Consider the following 14,668-nt stretch of genomic DNA (forward strand, 5'->3'; position numbering starts at 1 on the left):
CCCTCTTATTTTATTGGAACTGGTTGCACATGCATGTATTTCTGCTGATATAATTAAAAAGATTGGTCTGGTCGATCACCATTGTTGTAATGATGTTAAGGCATGACTGTTTTTTGTTGGTCCGTTTGATTTTTCAGATTGCATTTCCTGATGTTGTTTACTTGGTCGATGCTATTGAGGGTGGGAAAGAACTAGTTGAAGCTCGCAAACCAGCACTTGAGTCAGATCATGTCACCAAAGTTATTCATGACTGTAAAAGGGACAGCGAGGTGCCTAACTGTGAGATGTGATATTCTTTTGGTGTATTAAATAAGTTTGCAAAAATTGTGTATCTGACTAGTGGTAAACTTACAATTTATTCTGCTGCTGGCATTGTATTTCCAGTTTGGCATTAAATTACATAATGTGATGGATACACAGGTAATCACCATACATATGTACTATTTCCTTTTAATATATGAATGAATCCGTGTCTGCTGCTTTCTCGGTTAATTTCTTTCAAATTTAACCATTATCATGAGCTTTGGACCAGTAACCCTGTACAGGGTTGAAAGCATTACATGATCCTCTACCTTCCAAGAGATATACTATATGTTAATTGTTATAGCAGCTATATGTAAGATGATTTTATTTGTAAAGGGAGCTTCCGATCATCACTTTCATTTGCAGATAGCCTATTCCCTGATTGAAGAGCAGGAAGGTAAAAAGAGAGCACATGATGTTTACATATCCTTCGTCAGCCTTCTTGGAGAAACTGCTGCTGTAGGACGTCCTCCTCCCCTCCTCCTAGCCCCACTCGTGGTGAGCTCCAATGCATCTGTGGACAATTAGGAACTGGTGGTACAACTAATGTTTAATTGGTTACTTCATAATCTGTTCCACCGTGTGCATGAACGCTCACATACTTTCTCTTGCTATTTATATACATAACTATTGGACAGCGAGAAAATTTCCATTGCGTGCATGGGTGTACTTTTTTCCGTCAATCCATCTCTTATCATGCATACATCCTATCATATATTATATGATAAATCTTTTAGTTGCTCACTGTATATATAGGTGCTCAAATTTCTAGATTCCATAGAACATCTGTTTGTAGTGAAAAAAGGGTATCTGCAGCTTTTAATCAATGTCTATTTAGATCAATAGGATACCTAATGAAAAAAGGGTATCTGCAGCTTTTAGTAAATAACCTGTCATGTCATTCTTCAAGTCTGCACATAGCACTGTTATTTTAGGAGCAGATTTCTCATCCTTAAGAAACCTGAACTTGCTTAATAGCCAATTTAGCGGTGTATTACCAGTTCCTTGATGTCAACTCTGATGCCTCTATTTACATTTCTTGATATCATTTCTGGTATGCAATCATATGACATATCTCATGTAAATGAATATGGGCTGCTGTCAATATTTTAATCTACAATTGATCTAGTGTTTTTTTACATGGTAGCTTAATATCCTCCTTCCTTTTCTAATATGCAAACTTCTAATATGTGAGGTGCATAAGTGCATGAGGTGTGGTTTGCCTTAGGCTGCTCCCGCTCGCCGGCGGTCTGGTCTAGTGTCACTTAACCGTTGTAACCTGGCTGGTTTGGTTCAGCTTCGAGCTGCCCACCGCGGAGTGGGAGACCGACATGCTCATGAGCATCGAGGCCGGATCAAGTATGATGGTGCACCGCGGCGTGCGGCGGCCTATTTTTTTGTAGTGGTACTGTATATGGTCTCATCTAGCACTGAGTATTCATATGTTGTTTATCCTGATGATGATGTTGTAGCATAAAGTGGACACCATATTCGGTTTGTCTTGATGCTTTACCTTTTGTGGTTCTTGTCTGATGCACACTGTTCTTTGCAGGGTTATGATGATATTTCCATGGAAATATACTGACCTTGATGTGACAAAGGTGCCCATTTTCCCTTTCTTAAATATTTTTACTCTGTTTTTTGTTCTTCCTGTAGTTCCAGTTTCACATGTTTCATGGCATATTCATCAGATCTGCTCACATACCTTATGATTGAGTAACTTGATTAGTATTTCTATCACTGTCCTAGCTCAGTAAACTGTTTGTTTTCTCAGTAGCTAAAAAAGAAAGTAAATCTACTATATCCTGGTATTCTAGAATTTCAGTGTCTCACAGAAGTTACTCTGTGTCCTGCTTTACCTTGCAAACCTGATGCTCTGTTGTCTGTTCTCATTTCTTAAGTTTGAAATGTTTCAAGCTTAAGAGTGCCCCAATCTTCGACTACATCTGTATGCACCTTAGTAAGAAATACATTGGTCTTGTAAATATCATTGCAAAGTATATCTGCCTCCATATGTTCTTGCCAGCATTAAATGTTGTTGCTGACATTTCTCACTAAAGAATGTCCCTCTAGCACAGCACATTCCTTTGGAATGTTGGCCTTGAGTCAAGCTCCAAGAAGAAATTCAACAAATCTGCATCTGCTTTGGATGCTCATGTACAAGATACTAAGTTATTGGTTGGTACTATCTTATAAACATGTGGTGTAATGATACTGCTGCGACAAACTTGATGAGATGTTCTACTGTTAGTTCATTCTGCTGTGTTATTTTGAGATCCTGTGGTGTAATGCTGCTGTGTCATTTGAGAATTATATTATTATTACCATTATATTCTCTTGTGCTTTTGGTTGACTACCAAATTGTACAATGAAAAATGTTGTTCCCCTTTGAATAAGGGCTGGACCGAAACTACTAAATTGTGAGTGGGCTGGACCAGCTCAATTAATGATGGGATATACATTGCCTCAGCCCAAGAACAAACATTAACAGGCCGATATGTTGGGCTGGGCCTGTGGTTGTGGCCCAAAAGTAAATCTAAACATGGACTGAATTAATGGGATTGGCCCATAGTTATGGCCCAAAAGTAAATCTGAAAATGGGCTAATTATTAGGCTTGGCCCATTGAAACAACTGATTTTGAACGATCCTACATGGCGTCCATGTCATTGCATGTGCCACGTGGACATCGCCACGTTGGCTTGGCCACATCAGATCCTACGTGGTCTAGGCTCGTTAGTAATGACCATAATTTTGGTCAAAGATCTAACGACCAAAATTTTGGTCAAGGGCGGTCTTGACCAAAATTTTAGAAAAGGTCACATTTGTTTGTTTTTGATGGCCAACTGTTGACTTTCTGAATTTGGTCAAAAAAGGTCAATAAACGAAAGAAATGACGAATCAACGATCAAAATGGGGAGTCATAATTGAGCGTATTTCTTGTAGTGGAAGCTCCGGTTTGTGAGAAGCATATACCCAAACCTTCCCCAAGTTGGACAAAATTTGTACCATGGCATGTTGATGCCGCTCCATGATAGCATGCCAAGTTTCATGAATTTCAAACGAGTTTTGGATTTACTAGAATTTAAAAATGAGGCATCTCGCTGCTTTGTCGGCAATCAAGGTGCCATGGTGTTTGAAATTCATTCCCATTTCTTGCATGGGACCTAAGCATGCACCCAACGACAAAGATTTGATTTTTCAATGAATTTGTATGCACTGGAGCATGTTCATGTAGTTCAAATTTGAATTATGCACATACATGCATTGAAAACTCACTTAATGCATAAAAATGTCCAAATGAACCCTGAATAATTCCAATTCTTTTATGATCCCTGGAGATAAAAGGTCTAGCAATTCAAACACCATCCATGGCTGCTGTGACCCTATTATGTAATTCAAATCAAGACCAAAAATCAAGTAGATCCCACACAGTTTATTATAACCAACCATGTGAGATGCATCTCAAAATATCTCCGGACCGTGTCTGAATAAGGGACCGTGTCTGATGACTCTTTGCGCGCCAGTTTTTTGGCTGAAGCGATTCCAAATTTTCGGCTTCCACGAAAATATCTACCTCCCCGCCCCCTCCCCCTTACCAAAAGCCACATTTCCCCTCTTTTCCGCCTTCCTTTCCAAGTTGAAACCTTCACTCCTTGCTTACAGCACCGCCGCCTCCTCGTCGGCGACTCTCCTTCACGCTGCTCGGCCTCGCCTATCCAGGTAGGTAATCCACACCCGACCCCCATCCTCCTCCTCCTTCCACATCCCACATGGCCCGACCGCCGGCGCAAGCGCGACACCTTCCACCCAAATCACCGACCCCTCCACCAAATAAGTGTCGGCCTAAGCTATGGTGCACGCAGTATAGCCAGTGCCTTAAGGAGCATTTGGCAGCGGAGAAGCAAATTGCGGCCGCACGCGCGGATGAGGTCGCGATAGCAGCCATTTTGTGTCGACCCCCAGATCTTGGAGGAGCACCTCGCCGTCGAGGCCACCGTTGACGCCTCGCGCACCGACGCCGTGGCGCGGTTGGCTGCTTTAAATGACAGTTCATGGCGTTTTCTCGAGGCCAGCGCCGGTGCCTTCGACGAAGACTACGAGGTGTTTTCTCGGCGTGCACGTGCTTACCTCATCTCGAGAGCCAGAAGGTTGGTGCGTGGAGCGGCTTAGGCAACTCACCACTACAACAAGGGCACCCACGATGCGGAGGCCTCGCCCTCTTCCATGTCCAAGGAGCCAATCGTCATCGATATCTCCAACAATGAGGAGTAGCTTGTCTTATTAGCTCACTATAAGGACCCATGTTCCACTACTAGAAAAAAGGTTGTTAGTGGCGCGCCTGTTTTGGCTGTTAATAGAAGTGCGCCATTAATAACAATTTTTTTTCGATTTTTTTTAGATTTTTTTTCAAATATTTTTTTCATTTTTTTCAGAATTTTTTTTTCGTTTTTTTTCTTAATCTCGGGTCAAATCGCACTCTGTGGTCAAACTTCCCGGAAGGTCACCCATCCTCACACTACTCCAGCCCGAGCATGCTTAACTTTGCAGTTCTATCCAACCCCAGCACCAACTCACTTAACATGCACTTGTTGATATATCTATCATATCAGTCATATTAAACCTTGTTGATGTCTAGGACTTTGTTCATGTTCATGAGTGTGATGAAATTTTGAAAAAATATTTCAAACTTCCCGGTCATATTACGTATCATATTTTGAACATTTTTTCCAAAAAAATTCGAAACCAATTTTTTTTCTATTACTAGTGGCGCACCAAGCAAATGGTGCGCCATTATTAAGTTTATTTTTTCCCATTTGCCCCCTCTAGATCTTAAAAGCCCCATATTTTTTTTTCTGTTAGGTTTTTTGGCATTCTGAAAATTTTCAACAGGGTACCCTCGGTTGAATTCGGATGTAACTTTTTGAGTAGATGATTTTTCATATAAAAACTTTTTAATCCAAGTTCATATGCAAAAGTTATGCCCATTTTACTAAATTCCAGAGAGATTTTGCAAATAAATTCGAAATTCATATTTGTAAATTTTCCCAACAACTAGACCACATATCACATGGGAAACTTATTTTCTTTTATTTTTTTAAAACTGAAAAGGCGGTCCACGGGGGGGTGGGGGGGTGCATTCGGTGGAATTTTTGGTCAAAGTTAGTAATGGCGCACCGTGGGTGTGGTGCACCATTACTAGTTACTAGTTAAAACTAGTAATGGCACACAATCCCCAAGCAGACCTGGCCAAACGGGCCGGCCCGGCACGGCACGGCCCGGCCTGTGCTAATCGTGCCTGGCCCGACACGGCCCGCCATGGCACGTTTAATAGCCGGGCCGTGTCGTGCCGGCCCACGGGCGCTGCTCCTTGGCCCAGGCACGGCCTGATTAGTAAACGGGTCAGCCCGATGGCCCATTTAGCACGCTGGGCTGCACATTTTCAGCCTGTTGGGCTGGTTTGTAGGCCTATTGGGCTATATTTTAGGTATATATATATATATATCAGAAAATTATTTAAAAAAATTAAACGGGCCGTGTCGTGCCGGCCCTCGTGCCCAGGCTCCAAGCCCAGGCACGGCCCAAGGCATGCCGGGTGGCAGGCATGACCCGTTTAGCCCGTGCTGTGCCTGGCCTATGGCGGGCCGTGCCGGCGTGCTCGTGGGCTGGCCTGTTTGGCCCGGCCCATTTGGCCAGCTATATCCTCAGGTGCGCCATTACTAGTTTTGAAAAAAAATAAAGAAAAAATTTGTTAGTAGTGGCGCATCGAGGGTGTGGTGCGCCATTACTAGTTAAAACTAGTAGTGGCGCACTATCCCCTGGTTCGCCATTACTAGTTTTGAAAAAAAATAAAAAAAATTGTTAGTAGTGGCGCACCGAGGGTGTGGTGCGCCATTACTAGTTAAAACTAGTAATGGCGCACTATCCCCTGGTGCGCCATTACTAGTTTTAAAAAAAATTGTTAGTAGTGGCGCACCGTGGATGTGGTGCGCCATTAGTATTTGGAGTTTAATGGCATACCTATATATGGTGTGCCACTGCTATATAGCAGTGGCGCACCACATACGTGGTGCGTCGTTAATGTCCATATTAGCTATAGCCGTTTTTCTAGTAGTATTCAGTTTGCTAGCTACTGCCTTTCCTTAACAAATTCTAGTGAATTGTGCTATCTACTTTTACCATGCAATCTTCTGCTATAGTGTATATGTTCTATTTGTCCTGCAATGTGGTGTTCAATTAACTGCTTGGTTCAATTCTGCAAATGTGATGTTCAATTCTTGAGGGTGCAATATTTCCAGGTTGTTAAGCATGCTTGGTTTGGTTAACTGTATGATCTTCTATTAGGAGTATGTTATATTGTTCAATTGGTGTTTACTTAACTGCTTGGTTCATTTGTTGTGGCTTGGTTCACTTGTTGTGGTGTTTAGTTAACTGCTTGGTTCAATTCTGCAATGCGATGTTCAATTGTTGTGGCTGCATTCTGTTATTGTATACCATGTGAGGATTAAATCAAATTTGGCTGTACTAAATACATGAGAAACAAATACAGTTACTATATTTCCAAGTTGTTAAGCATGCTTGGTTTCGTAAACTGTCTGATCTTCTATTAGGAGTATGTTATATTGTGCAATGTGGTGCTCAGTTAACGTTTGGTTCATTTGTTGTGGTGTTTAGTTAACTGCTTAGTTCAATTGTGCAATGCGATGTTCAATTGTTGTGGCTGCATTCTGTTATTGTATACCATGTGAGGAATAAATCGAATTTGGTTGCACTTAATACATGAGAAACATATACAAGTCCTATATTTCCTAGTTCTTAATCATGCTTGGTTTGGATAAATGGGTTTTCCATGTGGCTTGAATTAATCTGATGAATCTGCAATGTGCTTATTTATCATCAACATATTTTACTGATAGCATGCGAATCCTTACTTAACCTGATGACTAACTACCTTATATGTGTTGCAGGGAAACAATGGGAAGCACTGAGGTTTACAAGATGGTACTAACTATTATACCTTGCCTTTTTGTATTCCTTTGCCCCATTTCCAATATAGAGAAGATATTTATGCACATCCTTGTTTTCAGGCTTCACTAATGATTACCTCTCAAACCACCTCTGTGGTCAGGAGGCGAGGAAAGTTCTCATACAACACCCACGGTTCAATATTGAAGTGTTCCTGAAGAGGTCGAAGGATGGACGGTCAATCATCCACAGGCACTAGCCTAAAGCTGCAAAGACCTTCAACATGAATAAAGGCTCAATATTCGCCTTCCACTTCAGCAATTTTCCAGATGAGATGCATCTCTGTATGTACCGTCTAAGATGCTAATTTCGAAAGGTTCTACATGTTGCATGTGAAACTTGCTGTTGGTGCAGTTGTGTAATGGGGTAGCTGAGTGCTGAAGCTATATCATGTTGTACTTTGATGTATTTAAATTATGAAATCATGTTTCCTTAATATGGAAATGGAATATATTATGTGCTTAATATGAACGTCAATTAGATTAGTAAATGGATTATTAATACTAGGGTAATTAGCTCGTTAATTGGCCAATTAGCTTGCTAATTGGGTTTTCCTAGTGCAAACGGTTAATGAGAAACCACCGTGGGCGATGAACTCAGGCAACGCACGCAGTTTCTAGGAATAAACCGTGTTGGATCAATGAACAATCACACACGACATTCTCTTCAAAACTATTTGCGTTACGCCACCTTGCGCAAACGTTTTCCTTGGAGCGACTGTATGGGATGTACATACGAATGGAAACGTTTAGCGGGGACTGACTGTGTGGGATGTACTTGCGACCGGAAACAATTTCGTCGTATAATTGTATTTTTTAGCTATAATGTACGTATTTCTGTATTTGCGTCGCACACAACCTCATTTTGCCGAACGTGTGTGCTAGGAGGGCATATCCCCGATGGTTTCTGGGTTGTCTGGGAAGGACCCCCCTATCACCCACACTCACTTGGCGATGGTTCCAGATGCCGTCGTGGAAAGGGGTTAAAACCTGTTTGTTTAGGACCAACGGGCACCAGTGATAAGCTGAATCAGGAATGATGAACTAATCATATTTACAAAAGCAAGATAGGCCGAGTTCATACCATCTTTTACTCATCTCAATCATTTCATCACATATCGTTATTATTGCCTTTCACTTGCACGACCGAATAGTGTGGATAATAATAATAGTGCACATGCATTGGACTAAGCTGGAATCTTCAAACATTTATTCAAAGGAGAAGACAAGGTAATATGAGCTCTTTGTTAGATCAACAATAATGCACATGAGAGCCACTCAACATTTTTCATCGTGGTCTTCTCCTCTCGACCCCCAAAGAAAAGATTTTTTTTCAAAGAAACACATTGAAATATTTTTGGAGTTTTTGTTTTCTGAAGAAAGAGAAACAAGAATGAGAAAAACTATTTACATGGGAAAGCTCCCAACAAGCAAAATAAGATCGAGAAATCTTTTTGGGTTTTATATTAATATTACTACTAAGCATGCATAGGGAGGAAATAAACTACAACTAATTTTTTGTTTTTTCTTAAGGTTTTTCAGACACACAAGAAGAAAGCGGGAAAAAGAAATAAACTAACATGGATAATACAATGAAAAAGTATGAACACCGATAACTGAAATGAGTGTGTGAACATGAATGTAATGTCGGTGAGAAATATGTACTCCCCCAAGCTTAGGCTTTTGGCCTAAGTTTGTCTAAGCCCATGGACCAAAGTAGCCCTCTCCAGTGTACTGAGGAGGATCCTGGGGGTTCCACTGATTAGCGAGCTCCTATGGATCCCACTGATAAATAGACTCATTGTATGGATCAGGTGATGGCTCTGGCTGAGGAGATGGGGATTGTGTCTCCTCTCTGTATGCATGAATGTCCGCGGGCAAAACGAAGTACCTGCCTGAATGAATATGAAACAAAATAGGTGCAAGCAAGGTAATAATCTAAAAAGTATTCTCGCTAAATATCAAGTTATAAATGAGTCTCTTTTCCTCATCATGGCGAATAAACTTATGTGCTACCATGCTGTCATAGTCTAAATATATAGTAGGTAGCAGTTTCTCTTCTTTCTCATAGTGCCTAATGGGTATTTCAAAGTGTTTAGCAAGGCGGGATAAGAAGATACCTCTGAAAATAGGACCCTTTGTACGGTTTATACTCAACCGTTTAACAACCATAGAGCCTAAAGTGAAAGTTCTATCACGAAGTAAAGCATGGCGCAGAATGGCAAGGCCTGGAGCACTAAGACCTCCACTCTCCCCATGAACAATTAAACATCTCCAAGCAAATAATGCGTAGTAACGCAGAACAGGAAAATGTAAACTAGCCACTCCCGCTTCCGACACCCTTCTCCTTTACCCTACGGTAACTTCACGAATAAAATCTTCCACATCACTAGGACGTGGTTCCTCGATGTTACCCTCATAAGGTAATTTACAAACCTCACAAAAATTCATAAAGCATAATTTCATTATACTCATCATATAAGTACAAGTCTACCATGGGTGGTGATCTCCTAGTATGAAAATGAAAATTTTGCACGAAAGTATTAGTGAGTAGGAGATACTGATCACACTGGTCGAGGAGGAAGTTGGTGATGCCTGCATTCTCAGCAAAATAATAGAAATCATCATAAATTCCGGCCACTTGTAAGAATGCATAACAAGGCCATTCACACGGCCGAATTTCCGCGGCGCGAGGAAGATTATACTTGGGATTCTCTTTCTCCTCGTTTTCTTTTCCCTTTGAACCCCGGCTCGAGGAGCCTCTCAAAAATATCCTCATCCTTTTCTTCCTCTGAAAATTTCTGAAATTTTTAGTTACTCAAAATAAAAGTGAACCAAACTCATCGAAATCGATAGCAACTACTCCTACAAGTGCCTAGAGGCTATATCATGCATCAAAACTACTTTGGACCATATAAATTTGACATGCAAGCTCAAGAACAAGGTCACCACAACAGCAAAAATTTGCAATGAGTAAAGCACTAGAACAAAAACTAATTGGACCATTGGCGGAGTCACATACCGAAGAACAATCCCCCAAAGTAGTTTTGTGAATGGAGCTTTGAGCAAGGAGATCGAAAATGGCAGCCAAATGAGCAAGAACACGAGTTTGAGCTATGGAGTGATTTTTTCTGGAGGAAGAAGGAGTGGATGGGTGCTGGAATAAGTGGAGGGGGCCACATGGGCCCCAAAGGATAGAGGGTGCGCCCAGGGGGTAGGACGCGCCCTCCACCCTTGTGGCTAGCTGGTGAGACCATCTGGTGTGTGTTCACTGCCATAAATTCTCAAATATTATACAAAAAATCATAATACATTTTCAGAGCATTTGGAGAACTTTTATTTTTGGGACATTTTTTACTGCACGGATAATTCAGAAAATAGACAAAAAAAATACTATTTTTGCTTTATTTAATCTAAATAACAGAAAGTAAAAGGTGGGTACAGAAAGTTGTGCCTCCTAAATTCATCCATCTCATGCTCATCAAAAGGAATCCATTAACAAGGTTGATCAAGTCTTATTAACAAACCTCTTCCGAGTAACATGAAACTGGAGGGTTTTCGAATAAAAACAGGTTACCTCAACAAGGATATGCATTTCCCAAACAATAAGAATATCATACTTCTTTTTGACAGTAGGTAGAGGGAATTCAAAACCTCCAATAGTAATAGTTGAAATTTTTTCCAATAGAATTGATACTATGAACTTGAGGTTGTTTCTTTGGAAAGTGTACCGTATGCTCATTAGCATTAACATGAAAAGTGACATTGCCTTTGTTGCAATCAATAACAACCCTTGCAGTATTCAAAAAGGGTCTACCAAGGATGATCGACATACTGTCGTCCTCGGGGATATCAAGAATAACAAAGTCTGATAAGATAGTAACGTTTGCAACCACAACATGCACATCCTCACAAATACCAATGGGTATAGCAGTTGATTTATCAGCCATTTGCAAAGAGATTTCAGTGGGTGTTAGGTTATTCAATTCAAGTCTATGATACAAAGAGAAAGGCATAACACTAACACCGACTCCAAGATCACATAAAGCAGTTTTAACATAGTTTCTTTTAATGGAGCATGGTATAGTTGTTACTCTTGGATCTCCAAGTTTCTTTGGTATTCCACCCTTAAAAGTATAATTATCAAGCATGGTGGAAATTTCAACTTCCGTTATCTTTCTTTTATTAGTAACAATATCTTTCATGTACTTAGCATAAGGAGGCATTTTAAGCATATCAGTCAAACGCATACGCAAAAAGATAGGTCTAATCATTTCAGCAAAGCGCTCAAAATCCGCATCATCCTTTTTCTTGGATGGCTTAGGAGGAAAGGACATGGGTTTCTGAACCCATGGTTCTCTTTCTTTACCATGTTTCCTAGCAATGAAGTCTCTCTTATCATAACATTGATACTTTGATTGTGGGTTATCAAGATCAACAGCAGGTTCAATCTCTACATCATTATCATTACTAGGTTGAGCATCAACATGAACATAATTATTAACATTATCACTAGGTTCATGTTCATCACCAGATTGTGTCTCAGCATCAGAAATAGAAATATCATTGGGATTCTCAAGTGTGTCTATAGCAGGTTCACTAGCATGCAAAGTCCTATCAGTTTTCTACTTTTTATTTGAAGGAGTAGGTGCATCAGTATTAAATCTCTGAGAAGCTTGCTCAACTCTCTTAGGATGGCCCTCGGGATACAAAGGTTCCTGGGTCATCTTACCACCTCTAGTCATTACCCTAACAACATTATCATTATTCTTACAATTCAACTTATCAAGCAAATCATCTTGTGCCTTAAGTACTTGTTCTACTTGAGTTGTAACCATGGAAGCATGTTTAATAATAAGCTTAAGGTCATTAACAGTTCTATCCATATAATTGATAATCCACAAGTATAGGGGATCGCAACAGTTTTCGAGGGTAGAGTATTCAACCCAAATTTATTGATTCGACACAAGGGGAGCCAAAGAATATTCTCAAGTATTAGCAGTTGAGTTGTCAATTCAACCACACCTAGATAACTTAGTATCTGCAGCAAAGTATTTATTAGCAAAGTAGTATGGATGTAACAGTAGCGGTAGCAAAAGTAACAGTAGCAGTTTTGTAGTAATTGTAATAGTAGCAACGGTAAAGTAACTAAGCAAAGAGCAATATGTGGAAAGCTCGTATGCATTGGATCAGTGATGGATAATTATGTCGGATGCGATTCCTCATATAATAGTTATAACATAGGGTGACACAGAACTAGCTCCAGTTCATCAATGTAATGTAGGCATGTATTCAGAATATAGTCATACGTGCTTATGGAAAAGAACTTGCATGACATCTTTTGTCCTACCCTGTCGTGGCAGCGGGGTCCTAGTGGAAACTAAAGGATATTAAGGCCTCCTTTTAATAGAGTACCGGACCAAAGCATTAACACATAGTGAATACATGAACTCCTCAAACTACGGTCATCACCGAGAAGTATCCCGATTATTGTCACTTCGGGGTTGTCGGAGCATAACACATAATAGGTGACTATAGACTTGCACGATAGGATCAAGAACTCACATATATTCATGAAAACATAATGGGTTCAGATCTGAAATCATGGCACTCGGGCCCTAGTGACAAGCATGAAGCATAGCAAAGTCATAGCAACATCAATCTCAGAACATAGTGGATACTAGGGATCAAACCCTAACAAAACTAACTTGATTACATGGTAAATCTCATCCAACCCATCACCGTCCAGCAAGCCTACGATGGAATTACTCATGCACGGTGGTGAGCATCATGAAATTGGTGATGGAGGATGGTTGATGATGATGACAGCGACGAATCCCCCTCTCCGGAGCCCCGAACGGACTCCAGATCAGCCCTCCCAAGAGAGATTAGGGCTTGGTGGTGGCTCCGTATCGTAAAACGTGATGAAACTTTCTCTCCAATTTTTTTCTCCGTGAAAGCAAATATATGGAGTTGGAGTTGAGGTCGATGGACGTCCAGGAGGCCCAAGAGGCAGGGGGGCGCGCCCTAGGGGAGGAGGCACGCTCCCACCCTTGTGGACAGGGTGTGGCCCCCCTGACATTGATTCTTTCGCCAATATTTTTTATTAATTCTAAAAAGTTGCTGCGTGGATTTTCAGGTCGTTCCGAGAACTTCTATTTCTGCACAAAAATAACACCATGGCAGTTCTGCTGAAAACAGCGTCAGTCCAGGTTAGTTCCATTCAAATCATGCAAGTTAGAGTCCAAAACAAGGGCAAAAGTGTTTGGAAAAGTAGATACGACAGAGACGTATCAACTCCCCCAAGCTTAAACATTTGCTTGTCCTCAAGCAATTTAGTTGACAAACTGAAAGTGATAAAGAAAAACTTTTACAAACTCTATTTGCTCTTGCTGTTGCAAATATGTAAAGCCAGCATTCAAGTTTTCATCAAAGATTATATACTAACCATATTCACAATAACACTTAGGTCTCATATTTACTCATATCAATGGCATAATCAACTAGCGAGCAATAATAATAAATCTCGGATGACAACACTTTCTGAAAACAATCATAATATGATATAACAAGATGGTATCTCGCTAGCCCTTTCTGAGACCACAAAACATAAATACAGAGCACCTTTAAAGATCAAGGACTGACTAAACATTGTAATTCATGGTAAAAGAGATCCAGTCATAGTCATACCCAATATAAACTAATAGGAATACATGCAAATGACAGCGGTGCTCTCCAGCACGTGCTTTTTAATAAGAGGGTGATGACTCAACATAAAAGTAAATAGATAGGCCCTTCTTAGAGGGAAGCATGGATTTGTAGAGGTGCCAGAGCTCGATTTTGTAATAGAGATGAATAACATTTTGAGCAGTATACTTTCACTATCAACATAACAACTAAAATATCTCGATATCTTCCATGCTACACACATTATAGGCGGTTCCCAAACAGAATGGTAAAGTTTATACTCCCCCACCACCAACAAGCATCAATCCATGGCTTGCCCAAAACAACAGGTGTCTACAGCTAGCAACAATCCTGGGGGAGTTTTGTTTGCAATTATTTTGATTTGATTTGAGCATGGGACTGGGCATCCCGGTGACCAGCCATTTTCTCGTGAATGAGGAGCAGAGTCCACTCCTCTCGAGAATAACCCGCCTAACATGGAAGATACAGACATCCGTAGTTGATACATGAGCTGCTCGAGCATACAAAACAGAATTTCATTTGAAGGTTTGAAGTTTGGCACATACAACTTTACTTGGAACGACAGGTAAATACCGCATATAGGAAGGTATGGTGGACTCAAATGGAATAACTTTGGGATTTATGGAGTTTGGAT

The 14,668-nt window shown here is 40.6% G+C and overlaps 1 long non-coding RNA gene across 1 annotated transcript in view; it reads left to right on the forward strand.

Moving 5' to 3' along the window:
• Positions 1-2,558, forward strand: part of LOC123117240 (uncharacterized) — a 3,057-nt gene extending 499 nt beyond the window's left edge. Inside the window, exon 2 of the long non-coding RNA XR_006457315.1 lies at positions 138-2,558. This is a non-coding gene — a long non-coding RNA (uncharacterized lncRNA). The remainder of the gene's footprint in view (positions 1-137) is intronic.
• Positions 2,559-14,668: the final 12,110 nt, after the last annotated feature.

The sequence above is a fragment of the Triticum aestivum genome, chromosome 5B (genome assembly GCF_018294505.1).
Source record: "Triticum aestivum cultivar Chinese Spring chromosome 5B, IWGSC CS RefSeq v2.1, whole genome shotgun sequence".
Taxonomy (NCBI): domain Eukaryota; kingdom Viridiplantae; phylum Streptophyta; class Magnoliopsida; order Poales; family Poaceae; genus Triticum; species Triticum aestivum.